General features: G+C 39.4%; 1 long non-coding RNA gene across 12 annotated transcripts in view; it reads right to left on the bottom strand.

Moving 5' to 3' along the window:
- LOC144930839 (uncharacterized) overlaps positions 1-12634 on the bottom strand; it is a 356516-nt gene that overhangs the window by 319683 nt on the left and 24199 nt on the right. For all 12 annotated transcript variants that reach the window (XR_013636263.1, XR_013636271.1, XR_013636266.1 and 9 more), the window contains one exon: positions 1003-1138. This is a non-coding gene — a long non-coding RNA (uncharacterized LOC144930839). The remainder of the gene's footprint in view (positions 1-1002; positions 1139-12634) is intronic.

The following is a 12634-nucleotide window of genomic DNA, read 5'->3' as shown; positions in this document are numbered from 1 at the left end:
TTTAATTACAGGTAGGAGTGGAGAAAGGGGGAAACACCACCTGATGAATTAGCAATCATTTTTCTGACATAAAGGGGAAAAAAATAGTCTCTAAACTCTCACACCCAAAGAAAGTTCAAACAAAGTCAATGGAGAAAACTTTCGGTAAGCACACAGAGGGGCTGGTTTTGTTCTGATTTTGTTTATCAGAATTTTTCTTTTCTATCAATAGCTAGTTTCACTTTTAGATAAAACCACCAAATCTCCAAACATTAAATATATACACTTTGACAGCTTTCAAAGCTTGTATTCCATCCAAAAGTTGATGAGAGAACTCCATTAAATTCCTCAGAGCACATAAGGGGCCTCTTTTCTAGAGTATGAATCTCCAGCAAACAGCTCATTTCAGTTCTGCATAAAGGTAAGCAAAACGCATATTTTGGGGGGGTCTTTTCTCTCCCAAGTAGATTTGGGCTCCAAAGACTGTAAGAGCCTTCTGGTGCCCTTTGACATTCAGACTTCCAGCATCTCAACCATCAGTCAGTGCTCAGGTAACAAAAGAGCACTGAAACCTCCAGTTGTCATCTCTGTGCTACATCTGTTGGCCATGTTGTTAGGAAGCTTTGACCCCATCATTTGGCTGTAAATAGCATGGAAATCAACAACAACAAAAACCTAAGTGAACAGGAAAACTGGAAGTTACAAGTCAGGGTCAGCAGATTTTCTTTGAAAACATACCTGTGAAGATATAAGGAATCGCTGAATTAAATTAAATCAAAGCAAACCTGCTATTTAACACTGTTAAAATTGTGAAGATGTGTCACTGATTTAGTGACTATCTGCAAATATGCCTCCCCATTTGATTAACATGTTTGTATTTCCATTTAATTTATAAGGTGTCTTTGGGAAGATTTTAATTAAGAGTTTTAATATATAATAGAAGGTCTATTGTATTATAGCAGAAATATTTTCCCTGTCCACCAGAATACTTTTTATTTCAGCTTCACACTCAAGGGTTCTCACCTGTTCTCCTTATGCTGGTTGAAATCTTGTATCCAATCTATCTGAATCAAATTGTTTGTGTTTGTCTGAATCCCGTCATCTTCCTAGTGTATCACTTATAGTTAACCATAAATGCAGGCATTGTCTTCCACTCCACCTACAAGCCAAATCAGACATTATTACCCATTTCAGTTAAATTTCACCACTTCTATATTGTAGTTTGTTTTTCATTTGAACTCTGAAAGAAGAACAAACATGATCTAGTTGGAGGGCAAAAGAAGAATCAAAAGAAATTGTGTGCTGAAAAAATGGTATGAGTTAAAAGATCTACTTTTTCCCCCTATTTTATTTATTCCCAAGGTTACAATGCATAATTTTACACAAACTCAATTACATAGCTCAGTGATTTACTGGCAGAGCTGGTCAGAAGATGCTATCTGGCTTTAACTAATGTGTTTGCCTATTTACAAATCAAAATAAATCCTCAGAAAATTACAAAATGGGCAAAAACAACACCCCCACACACACATACTAATGTAAAGTCAGAAATGCATCTAATGTGACACAATATGAAGGTTGAAAAGAAGTTCCCTGAACATTGTTTTCATTTGGCAGACAACTGGTCAATCATGGTTCAGATATGGGTTCAGTCTTTCAGCTCATGCACTAGGATTCTAATCCAGCAACGTATTTCAGCATGTGGGTAAACTTAAGCACAAGTAAACTTATTGACTGCAAAGCTAAGTGTTGTCTTTATGCTTTTTTGGCAATTTCCTAAGGATCAGTTAGCATTGTAAAAGGGTGAACATATTGACTATGATGGGACCACTCATGTACTTACAGTGACGCATGGACCTAAGTGCTTTGCTAGATTTGGGCCTACCAGCCATTTGGTAACGGATTTGAAAGTGTATCATGTTAACAACGAGCTACATTAATGTGTCATGAGCTGATACTTGTACCTTACAGGAGGTGATTGCTGCAAGTGGAAATGTTCAAAATTTGTAAATAACTGAAGAAAGAGCTCCATGGAGCTCATCATTCACCAACAGAATCTGGTCCAATAAATGATATTACCTCACCCACCTTGTCTTTCCCAAAGGGGACACAGCAGGGAGCCTCATCAGAATGTTCCTTGGACATAGACAGCATGAAGCTGGAATTTCCAAACCAAAACAAAAATCAAAGGTTTCTCATGGCTCAGTCCTCTGGAATAATCTGATATGATTTTATACATGATGTGTACCTAAAATGACCTACTATGCACATCTCATGGTCTAAGTTTGTGTGAATTGACTGTGTTTATTTACTCACTTCTGCCACAAAGCAATTGCTTCATCAAACATGAAATATCACAATATGTTAGAACACCAAACTTTGCTAACAAGGGCCTGACCCTGCAATTCTATCTCCACTCAGGAGGAACCTTACTGAAGTCAATGGGGCTTCCGATAGGCACTCTACTGGATCCAGCTTCAGGCTTGGTACCTTGATGAACACATTTAAATAATTTGGATGATACATTAAATGGATTTGTACTATCAAAATACACAGGAGTGGGTTATTAATAATATTATTGATGGTGTAACATTGATGCTGGGTCATCACAGTCAAATTCTGACCCTATTAAAGTCCATGGCGAAACTCCTATTGACTTCAATTGGTCAGGATTTCACCCATCATATATGAGGCAGAAGAGATGTAAGGAGTTAAAGTGTTGGCTTCCTGATGAACAGCTTCCATTTTTTAAAATTATAATTCAGTCAGCAAGAAGCAATCTTTCTTGAAGTGGAAACCAATCTCAACTAAACTCCTTGAGCTCTGCTTCATTCATCAAGAGAGAAAACACGGGTGCATGTGCCATGTCCTAACAAGAGAAAATCATAAGGAGAAGAGAACAATGTCTGATTAAATAAATATAAAACAACACCCTTCTCAGTCCTAACAAACCCAGGTTTCATTGCCCCCCATAATATTACATCCCCTTTCACTAATTTCAGTGAAATTGCTCTGAGTATTGCTATGGAACCTTAGATCTTATCCCTTGGAGTATTTTCAGTCCTGATTTAACCAATGAAAATGGCTTATCTTTGTTGTATACATGTATTGTAAGGCTAAACATAAATAGGGGTTGTAGAGGTGTAATTGAGAGAAGATTTTGACCAAGTGACTCTAAAATAACTCTCAACCACATAAAGCTGGATGTAAAATTAATAGATATTTAAACCCTGAGGGACATTCCCCATCAATGTACACACTGCTCACATTTGGGGGAGGTAACAACTTGAGAGTGTCTGTGTGGTGCATATTTTGGTACATATACTCATTCTGAATACAGGTAACATATGACCATAATGGCTTCAGGGGTCAACCTGATGGATATGTATGTAAGGAATATACATGAAGAGCCATGCTGCCCAGGGAGAAAAGGGACGAAAAGAGCAGCACAGGAAACCTACTCCTGTGCACAGATGCGTGCAATGGGGTTTTCTTCCCTGGGGATCCCAGCACTGTATTCCCACCTAGAACCTGGTCCCCCTACATGAAGCACCTTCTCATGTTCAGCCTCACAGAGCTCCCTGCCCAGCTGCTTTGGATGACATTGCCTAGCATTTCTATATTTTAATGCCACTATAAATAGTAAACAGTCATTTTTAATTGATAAAAATTAATTCCTTGCAGGTTAGCCACCCAGGCCAACTGAGCGAGATTCTTAACCCAAGATACCAAAATAACCCCCTGAAAAAGGTTTGTTTGAGGGGAGGGGTATTTTTAACTTTTTTAAATCTCAATGATTTAGAACCTTATTATATTTTGCAACAATATATGTAGCATAACAAGACGGACTTAACATCTGCATTTAGACACCACCTGCCATCTCATCTTAGGCAAGCATGTTGTGCTGGACCAGGAAGTACAGAATATGCTCTCTTTTACATCCTTTCCACTCCATATTTAAACAACACTTAGTGCCCCTCCGCCCATTATTTTATTTATTTGAACATTTTCTTATCTATTTAGGTACTTACGCTCCCTTGTTACCATCGCCTCACAATCATTACTGGCTTTTATTTTCACAACACCCTTGTAAGGTAGGGGAGTACTATTCCAGTTTTACAGGTGGGGAACTGACGCACAGAGTGAATTAAGTGATTTGCTCCAAGTCACACAGGAAGCCTGGAAAAGCAGAGAATTGAACAGTGCTCTTCTGAGTCCTAGTCCAATGCTTTATCCATTAGACCATCATTCCTACTCTATTGTCTTCTTATTTATTATTTTTTTCCCTTTCCTGTATAAGCTCCCTCTGGTTGTTCTTCACATTCGACTTTTGATTGCAATGGCTATTTAAGGCCCTGATCCTGCAAAAACGAACGCACATGCTGAACTTTACACTCATGCATAGTCCCACTGAAGTCAATGGGAACATTTGTGTGCAAAAAGTAAGAATATGTGCATGAATTCTGGTGGGATCCGGGCCATAATGTTTTTATTGTATTACCACAGAATGCCCAAGCAGAAGTGACACTTAAAAATAATACTGTATATATTTCACAAAATTTCCTTGCATTTCAATAGAAAAAAATGCATAATAAATTCCTTCACTAATATAATCTCTTTCTCATCAGTTTGCTATTTTCTGTAGAGGGGGAAGATAATTGTAAAGGCACAGTTCCCAAATTACCTGAAAGCATAAAAACTCACTTACATGTTACATATTAAAAACACAAATCACATTTTAATCAACTGCTTCCTTAAGTGTGAATTTCTAAAAAATTACTTTAATTGTGACCTTATAAAACATTTGATATTGATGACTCAGACTTTTCAATTAAATAGCAATAATGCAACAAAAGAAAACAAAGCAATGAGTGATGCCAACAGAAGTGTCATAAATACTCTTGTTTTATTTACAGTTTAATTTTTAAGGGATTCTGTACACTGGTCAAAATTCTGACAGAAAGATTGACATTCAAAACAGGGAGGGATTAGGATTCAGAATTCCTGGCTCTGCCACTGGCTCACTGTGTAACTCTGGACAAGTTAGGCCAAAATTTTCAAAGGAAGCCACTCACTGGGTGCCTCCATTTTTGTAGGCCCAGTCTGAGAGACACAGGGCCTGTTTCCCAGTGGTACTGAGCATCCAGAGTTAAAATTTACTTCCCCTGGAGTTGTGGAGACTCAGCATCTCTGAAAATCAAAATCTTGGTATCTCAAGTTTAGCATATAAAAGCTGAGGCACCCAACGCTAGAGGGCATATTTGAAAAAATTAACTATACCTTGGTGTACCTCAGTTTACTCATCTGTAAAATTAGTGTAATAGCATTTAACTACCTAGCTCATTGCAGCCATGTTTGTACAGTACTCTGAGAATCTCAAAGGGAAGGCATCGTATACTAGTAAATGCACATTATTATTATTACAAACCACCCAGTTCAGGAGCTGTCCTCGTTAAGATGCACATTTCCTTGCCTGGACATATTTATTCATTTCTATACTCTAATGCTGTCTGCAGCAAAGAAAACGTTTTCCCCATTATTCATCAATACTCTTGTTTTACTTTTACATGGCTAGTCCTATGTCTGGACTTGCTCTGCATTGTTCAAATGGCATTCCTTGGCTCTGAGATCCATTGCTATAAACATGTTTCAGAGTAACAGCCGTGTTAGTCTGTATTCGCAAAAAGAAAAGGAGTACTTGTGGCACCTTAGAGACTAACCAATTTATTAGAGCATAAGCTTTCGTGAGCTACAGCTCACTTCATCAGATGCATATCGTGGAAACTGCAGCAGACTTTATATATACACAGAGAATATGAACCAATACCTCCTCCCACCCCACTGTCCTGCTGGTAATAGCTTATCTAAAGTGATCATCAGGTGGGCCATTTCCAGCACAAATCCAGGTTTTCTCACTCTCCACCCCCACACACAAATTCACTCTCCTGCTGGTGATAGCCCATAGCCCATAGCTATCACCAGCAGGACAGTGAATTTGTGTGTGGGGGTGGAGGGTGAGAAAACCTGGATTTGTGCTGGAAATGGCCCACCTGATGATCACTTTAGATAAGCTATTACCAGCAGGACAGTGGGGTGGGAGGAGGTATTGGTTCATATTCTCTGTGTATATATAAAGTCTGCTGCAGTTTCCACGATATGCATCTGATGAAGTGAGCTGTAGCTCACGAAAGCTTATGCTCTAATAAATTGGTTAGTCTCTAAGGTGCCACAAGTACTCCTTTTCTTTTTGCTATAAACATGACTTTCCTGCACCTGATAATCTGAGTTAGCTCTGGCAGAAATTAACTAATATTTTTCTTATGCATTTTCAGTAGTCCCAGGTGTCATAAATTAGGAGTCCTTCTCTTAACTTCCCCTTATATTGTGATTATTCAGTGTTTTATTTTCCTTACTAAAACTGCTTATAGACTCATAGACTTTAAAGGTCCAAAAGGGCCATTATGATCCTCTAGTTTGACCTCCTGCACATTGCAGGCCACAGAACCTCACCCACCCACTCCTGAAATAGACCCCAGCTGCTGGCTGAGTTACTGAAGTCCTCAAATCATGGTTTAAAAACTTAAAGTTACAGAAATTTCATCATTTACACTAGTTTAAACCTGCAAGTGACCTGTGCTTCATGATGCAGAGAAAGACAACCCCATCCCCCACAGGGTCTCTGCCAATCTGACCCGGAGGAAATTACTTCTCAACCCCAAATATGGTGATCTGTTAGACCCTGAGGATGTGGGCAAGACTCACAAGGCATATATCTGGGAAAGAATTTTCTGTAGTAACTCAGAGTCCTCCCTATCTGGTGTCCTGTCTCCAATCATAGGGGATTTTTGCTACTGCCAGTTGCCGATGGGCCTCATGCAATTGTAGGCAGTCCCATCATACCATCCCTTCCATAAACTTATCAAGCTCAGTCTTGAAGCCAGTTGGGTTTTTTGCCTCCACTACTCTCCTTGGAAGGCTGTTCCAGACCTTCATTGCTCTGATGGTTAGAAACCTTTGCCTAATTTCAAGCCTAAACTTGTTGATGGCCAGTTTATACCCATTTGTTCTTGTGTGCACATTGGAGCTTAACATAAATAACCCATCTCCCTCCCTGGTATTTATACATCTGAAGTATTAGAGAGAGCAATCTTATCTCCCCTCAGTCTTCTTTTGTTTAGGTTAAACAAGCCAAGCTCTTTGAGTCTCCTCTCATAAAGTAGGTTTTTCATTCCTCGGATTATCTCTGCACCTGTCCCAGTTTGAATTCATATTTCTTAAACATTGGAGACCAGAGTTGCACACAGTATTCCAGATGAGGTTTCACCAGTGCCTTGTATAATGGTACTAACACTTCCCTGTCTCTACTAGAAATACCTAGCCTGCTGCATCCTAGGACTGCATTAGCCTTTTTTATGGCTGCATCACATTGACAGCTCATAGACATCCTGTGATCAACCAATACACCCAGGTCTTTCTCTTCTTCTGTCATTTCCAACTGATAAATCCCCAGTTTATAGCAAAAATTCTTGGTTTTAGTCCCTAAATCCATGACCTTGCATTTTGTACTATTAAATTTCATCCCATTTCTATCACTCCAATTTATAAGGTCATCCAGAGCTTATTGTATGATATTCTGGTCCTCCTCTGTATTGGCAATACCTCCCAACTTTGTGTCATCCACAAATTTTATTAGCACACTCACACTTTTTATGCCAAGGTCAGTAATAAAAATGGTAAATAAGATTGGTCCCAAGACTGATCCCTGAGGAACTCCACTAGTAATCTCCCTCCGGCCTGACAGTTCACCTTTCAGTATGACCCGTTGTAGTCTCCCCTTTAACCAAGTCTTTATCCACCTTTCAATTCTCATATTAATCCTGATCTTCTCCAATTTAACTAATAATTCCCCATGTGTAACTGTATCAAATGCCTTACTGAAATCCAAGTAGATTAGATCCTTTGCATTTCCTTTGTCTAAAAAACTCAGTTATCTTCTCCAAGAAGGAGATTAGGTTGGTCTGGCACGATCTACCTTTTGTAACACCATGTTGTATTTTAATCCCAATGACCATTTACCTCTATATCCTTAACTATTTTCTCTTTCAAAATGTGTTCCAAGACTTTGCATACAACTGAGGTCAAACAGACAGGTCTGTAGTTTCATGGATCACCTTTTTTCTCCTTTCTTAAAAATTGGAACTATATTAGCAATTCTCCAGTCACAGGTTATGTACAGATTCATTAAAAATCCTTGCTATTGATCTTGCAATTCAATGTGCCAGTTCCTTTAATATTCTTTGATACAGATTATCCAGGCCCCCTGATTTAGTCCCATTAAGCTATTTGAGTTTGACTTCGACCTCGAATGTGGTAATTTCTACCTCTGTATCCTCGTTGACATTAGCCACCCTACCACTACACCAGAATTCTTCATTAGCCTCATTAAAAACTGAGGCAAAGTATTTGTTTAGGTGTTGGGTCATGCCTAGATAATCTTTAATCTCCATCCCATCCTCAGTGCCTAGCAGTCCCAGTTCTTCTTTCCCTGTTTTCTTTTTATTTATATGGCTATAGAACCTTTTACTGATAGTTTTAATTCCCTTTGCAAGGTCCAACTCTTCTTGCCTTTTGGCAGTTCTCACTTTATCCCTACAGGAGGCAGCTTTCCTTGTTGATCCCTCCCATTTTGCATTCCTTGTAGGCTTTCTGCTTTCTCTTAATCATCCGTTAGAGATACTTGCTTATCTACCTTGGTCTGCCACCCTTCCCTAAAAATATTCCCTTTCTTGGGATATGGGATTCGGATAGCTTTTGTAACTTTGACTTAAAGTAATTCCAAGCCTCCTCCACATTCAGATCCTTGAGTTCTTCAGTCCGGTCCACTTCTCTAACTAATTCCCTTAATTTTTTAGAGTTGGCTCTTTTGAAATCAAGGACCTTTGTTGCAGATCTATTTTTGTTTATCCTTCCATTTAGTTTAAAGTGAATTAGCTCATGATCACTTGAACCAAGGTTGTCCCCTACAGCCAGTTCTTCTATGAGGTCCTCACTACTCACCAATACCAAATTTAAAATGGCCTTACCTCCTGTTGGTTCAGCAACTATTTGGTGAAGAAATCTGTCAGCTATCACATCCAGGAAAATCTGGGCCCTACTATTATTAGGAGCATTTGTCCTCCAATCTACATCTGGGAAGTTAAAGTCTCCCATAATCACACAATTCCCATTAGTATTTATTTCATTAAAAAGAGGTCTCATTCCTTCATTCATTAAAGAGGTCTCTATCCATATCTAAATCAGATCCTGATGGTTGGTAGCATATCCCAAGCACTATATCAGAGGAACCTAGAATGGCTTTCTTCCCCAAAGTGGTTTTGGCCCCAACAGACTCTCTTATCCATTCCATCACTTCTAATTTCTATACAGCCTACCTCATCATTGATCTACAATGCTACTCTGTCACTTTTGCTTTTATTTCTGTCTTTCCTGAAGAGCACATGCCCATCAATACCTGTACTCCAGTCATGACTATGATTTCACCGTGGCTCCGTTATCCCTATAAGATCTGGTTTCACTTCCTGCGCCAGTAGTTCTAGGTCCTCCATTGTGTTACCCAGGATCCTCGCATTGGTGCACAAACATCTTAACAGTTGCTGCTTGGGTTCGCCCACATTCCTTGCCCAATTGGGTACAGTCATTCTACTGCCAGTATTGCCTATCTGACTGGTATCAGCATTAACCTTCCTCTTAATGCCCATTCTCCTCCCTACTGCTGCTTCCTTTCCTGCTGCAAGATTCCTGTCCCTTTTCCTTTGCTTGAAGTCAGTGCTAACATAAGAAGGCTTTTTTTCCTCAGGCCCCACAATTCCTCCATACAAAACAGAATTGCTTTTTAGTTCCAATGCTTCTTATTAAGTTATCTCATCTATTTCCATTTAGCGCCTCTAACAGCCTCTTTAGTCACACCTGTGCTATTTGATGAGCCTGGCCATGAGCCTATTGCAGCCTATTGTCTGTAGGCTCTTGACCTTTATTTAATGCTGTTTTAAGGTCAGGAAAATTCTGTAATAATTCCTTGTGTTATTGTTTGTCATTTCTCTGATACTGTAATGCAGGGGTGGTCAATTATTTTTTGTCAAGATCCAAATTTCTTGGTCAAGGCACAGTCAAGATCCAGACTCCAGAGAAAATAATTTAAAAAAACAATGACAATAAGTAAATAAAAGTGCCTGGTAGTCCAGATTTGGCCCACAGTCTGCCTATTGACTATCCCTGCTGTATTAGTTACCAAGATACGCTTGCCCAACGTATTCACAACTGAATTGGGAAAAAAAACCCATAAGAAAACCAGTAAAATCAAAGAACACTTTGGGGTACAGGCCAAGCTTGAGCAGAACACATGTATCTGAGCTGGTGCTAAGCCCTGCATCACCTCAAACACCTTCAGCATCCCAGAAAGCTTTATAACGGAAAGAGTAACAGACTCTTAACTATAGTGACTTGACAAGCCCTGATGTAGTAATGTCCAATGAATTCATTCCCACTGAATCTGTTCAAGCAAAATAAAAACAACAGTACTTTCTGCACTGGACCATAAACAAGCCAAGATGTATTCTATCTATGAAAAATACATGCCTTGTTAAGCTGTTATATTCTAAAAGACACAATTCTCAGTTCAAGTAATTGCAAATGAAGGACTGAGGTCAAGGATGGTCCATACTAGAGATCTCACTGGTCTGACAAAACTTATTTGAACCTCTGCCTACGAAACAGGGACGTCATGTCATCAGTTTACTAAAGGGTCCTCAACTGGCAATAGCAGATGGATTAGTTAGTTAATTAATGTAGATAACAGAAACAATAGTATATTTTCATAAAGAGGGAACTGGAACCACAAAGGATTAAGTGTAAGAGCTATTGCACAGGGCTCTTTTGGACTTTCTGGTCCTCCTTCACCAGTAGTTTTTTAAGCAGAAGTACATTAGCAGGATACAGCAGGAAATCAATTGCCAATAAATAACCAGTGAGAAGGAGTGAGAATCAAATAACCATTTACCACTGACAATCAGCTTCTAAAATTTAAGAGGGATAGATTAGATAGATAAGACACCCATTAGAGACTGGATTTGCCATAGGCAGTGTCTGATGCTCTATTATGCAAGGTGGTATATGTTCTTTTCTGCCATAGAGCTCCTATCCAAAAGCTCTCTTATTAAGTTCTCCCATCCCACTAAACCTCTACCACAAAAGACACTGTCATAACCAAGGCTGTACAACAAGGATCATTTATACATCTGACAACCTTTAAACCCCCAAAGAAAGGGAAAAGGAAGCAGTAAAGCTCTCTGAAGAGCTCTTTGGTGGTACAAGCAGAATTATGAGCAGCAGGAGAAATATGAGTAATTAAGACAACAGTATATCTATATCTTACAGCTGACAGAGTGAAGCTGAAAGTTAGCTCTGGGCAAGGTGTTAGAGGAAAGAACTGAGCACAATGTTACGAACGTCATTGTTGAAAAGTCAGCTCTGCAAAAGGGCTAAAGGCACAATTTCATTAAAAAAGGAAGTAGATTGGCTTAAGAGAGCAGTTAGTTGCAGACTTGTAATTTTAAAGGAGCAGGTCAACAGATACCTATAACAAGACAAGCAATCGTTTTAGGAATCAGCTAATGTGACACTTTTACTGTTCTTAAAAGGAATGATCCTAAATGATTTATCAGTGGGTTATACAGAGAAGTAGAGCTGAAGAATTGCTCTGAAATACAAGATAAAATACTAGAATGTATCTGGATTACAGGGAAGCAAATACCCAACCCTTCTGAGCTGAACAGTTTGGAAACAGTTGTTGCCATTTGGGAGTCAGCATTTACACAGGGTTACCCCCAGTAGTATCTGAGATACAGCATGTGTACAGTGCAGTACCCGAACTATGTCTGAAACAGTACATAATTGATATCTCAGGTACCAGTAATTGAGGCTTTGTGGCCTGTTTAATCATAACACCTATGTATATATCAGCTGTATATAGTGAGCTAGATTCTCTACTCTGCTGTAGTTCCTTTGCACCAGTCCACATACTCCCCTCCCCCCACTCTTTCTTTTGGCCCCTACTACAGGGTATGCTCCAGTGATTCCCCAGCTGGCATAATGGTCCTTTGTGACTATGACAGCATAGTTTTTAGCAGCCCAGAGGCTATTTTCTCCATCTAGTATATATCAGTGACTTAGAGCAATACTTGAGCTTCAACAATGCACAAAACCAACACAGTTTGTTACAACAAGGCAGCTTTTGCTCATGATTAGAGTAGCAGGTATGAGATACACTTGAGAAAACCATGGGCCATGTCCTAAGTCCCTGTGTAAAGTATGAATGGAAGGGAAATCCTCATGTGAAAAAGAACTGTGGATCCCACATTGTCTACATAATTACCTGAGGCCAACAGCAGGGCAAAAGGATGAGATGTGTGAACATACCGAAACAGAAGGCCCACACCCTATGAACCCCAGACCAGATGCACAACATTCTGCTCACAATCACACCAGTGTAAATCTGGAGTAATTCTGTTGGGGAAACTTCGGTGGAGTTACTCAGATTTACATCAGTGTAAATGAGAGTAGCATTTGTCCAAGTGATTGCCCTGAGTGTGTGTCTCCC

The sequence above is a fragment of the Lepidochelys kempii genome, chromosome 9, assembly GCF_965140285.1.
Source record: "Lepidochelys kempii isolate rLepKem1 chromosome 9, rLepKem1.hap1, whole genome shotgun sequence".
NCBI classification, from domain to species: domain Eukaryota; kingdom Metazoa; phylum Chordata; order Testudines; family Cheloniidae; genus Lepidochelys; species Lepidochelys kempii.
Note: the sequence above shows the minus strand (reverse complement) of the source record. Positions and strands in the feature narration are given on the sequence as shown.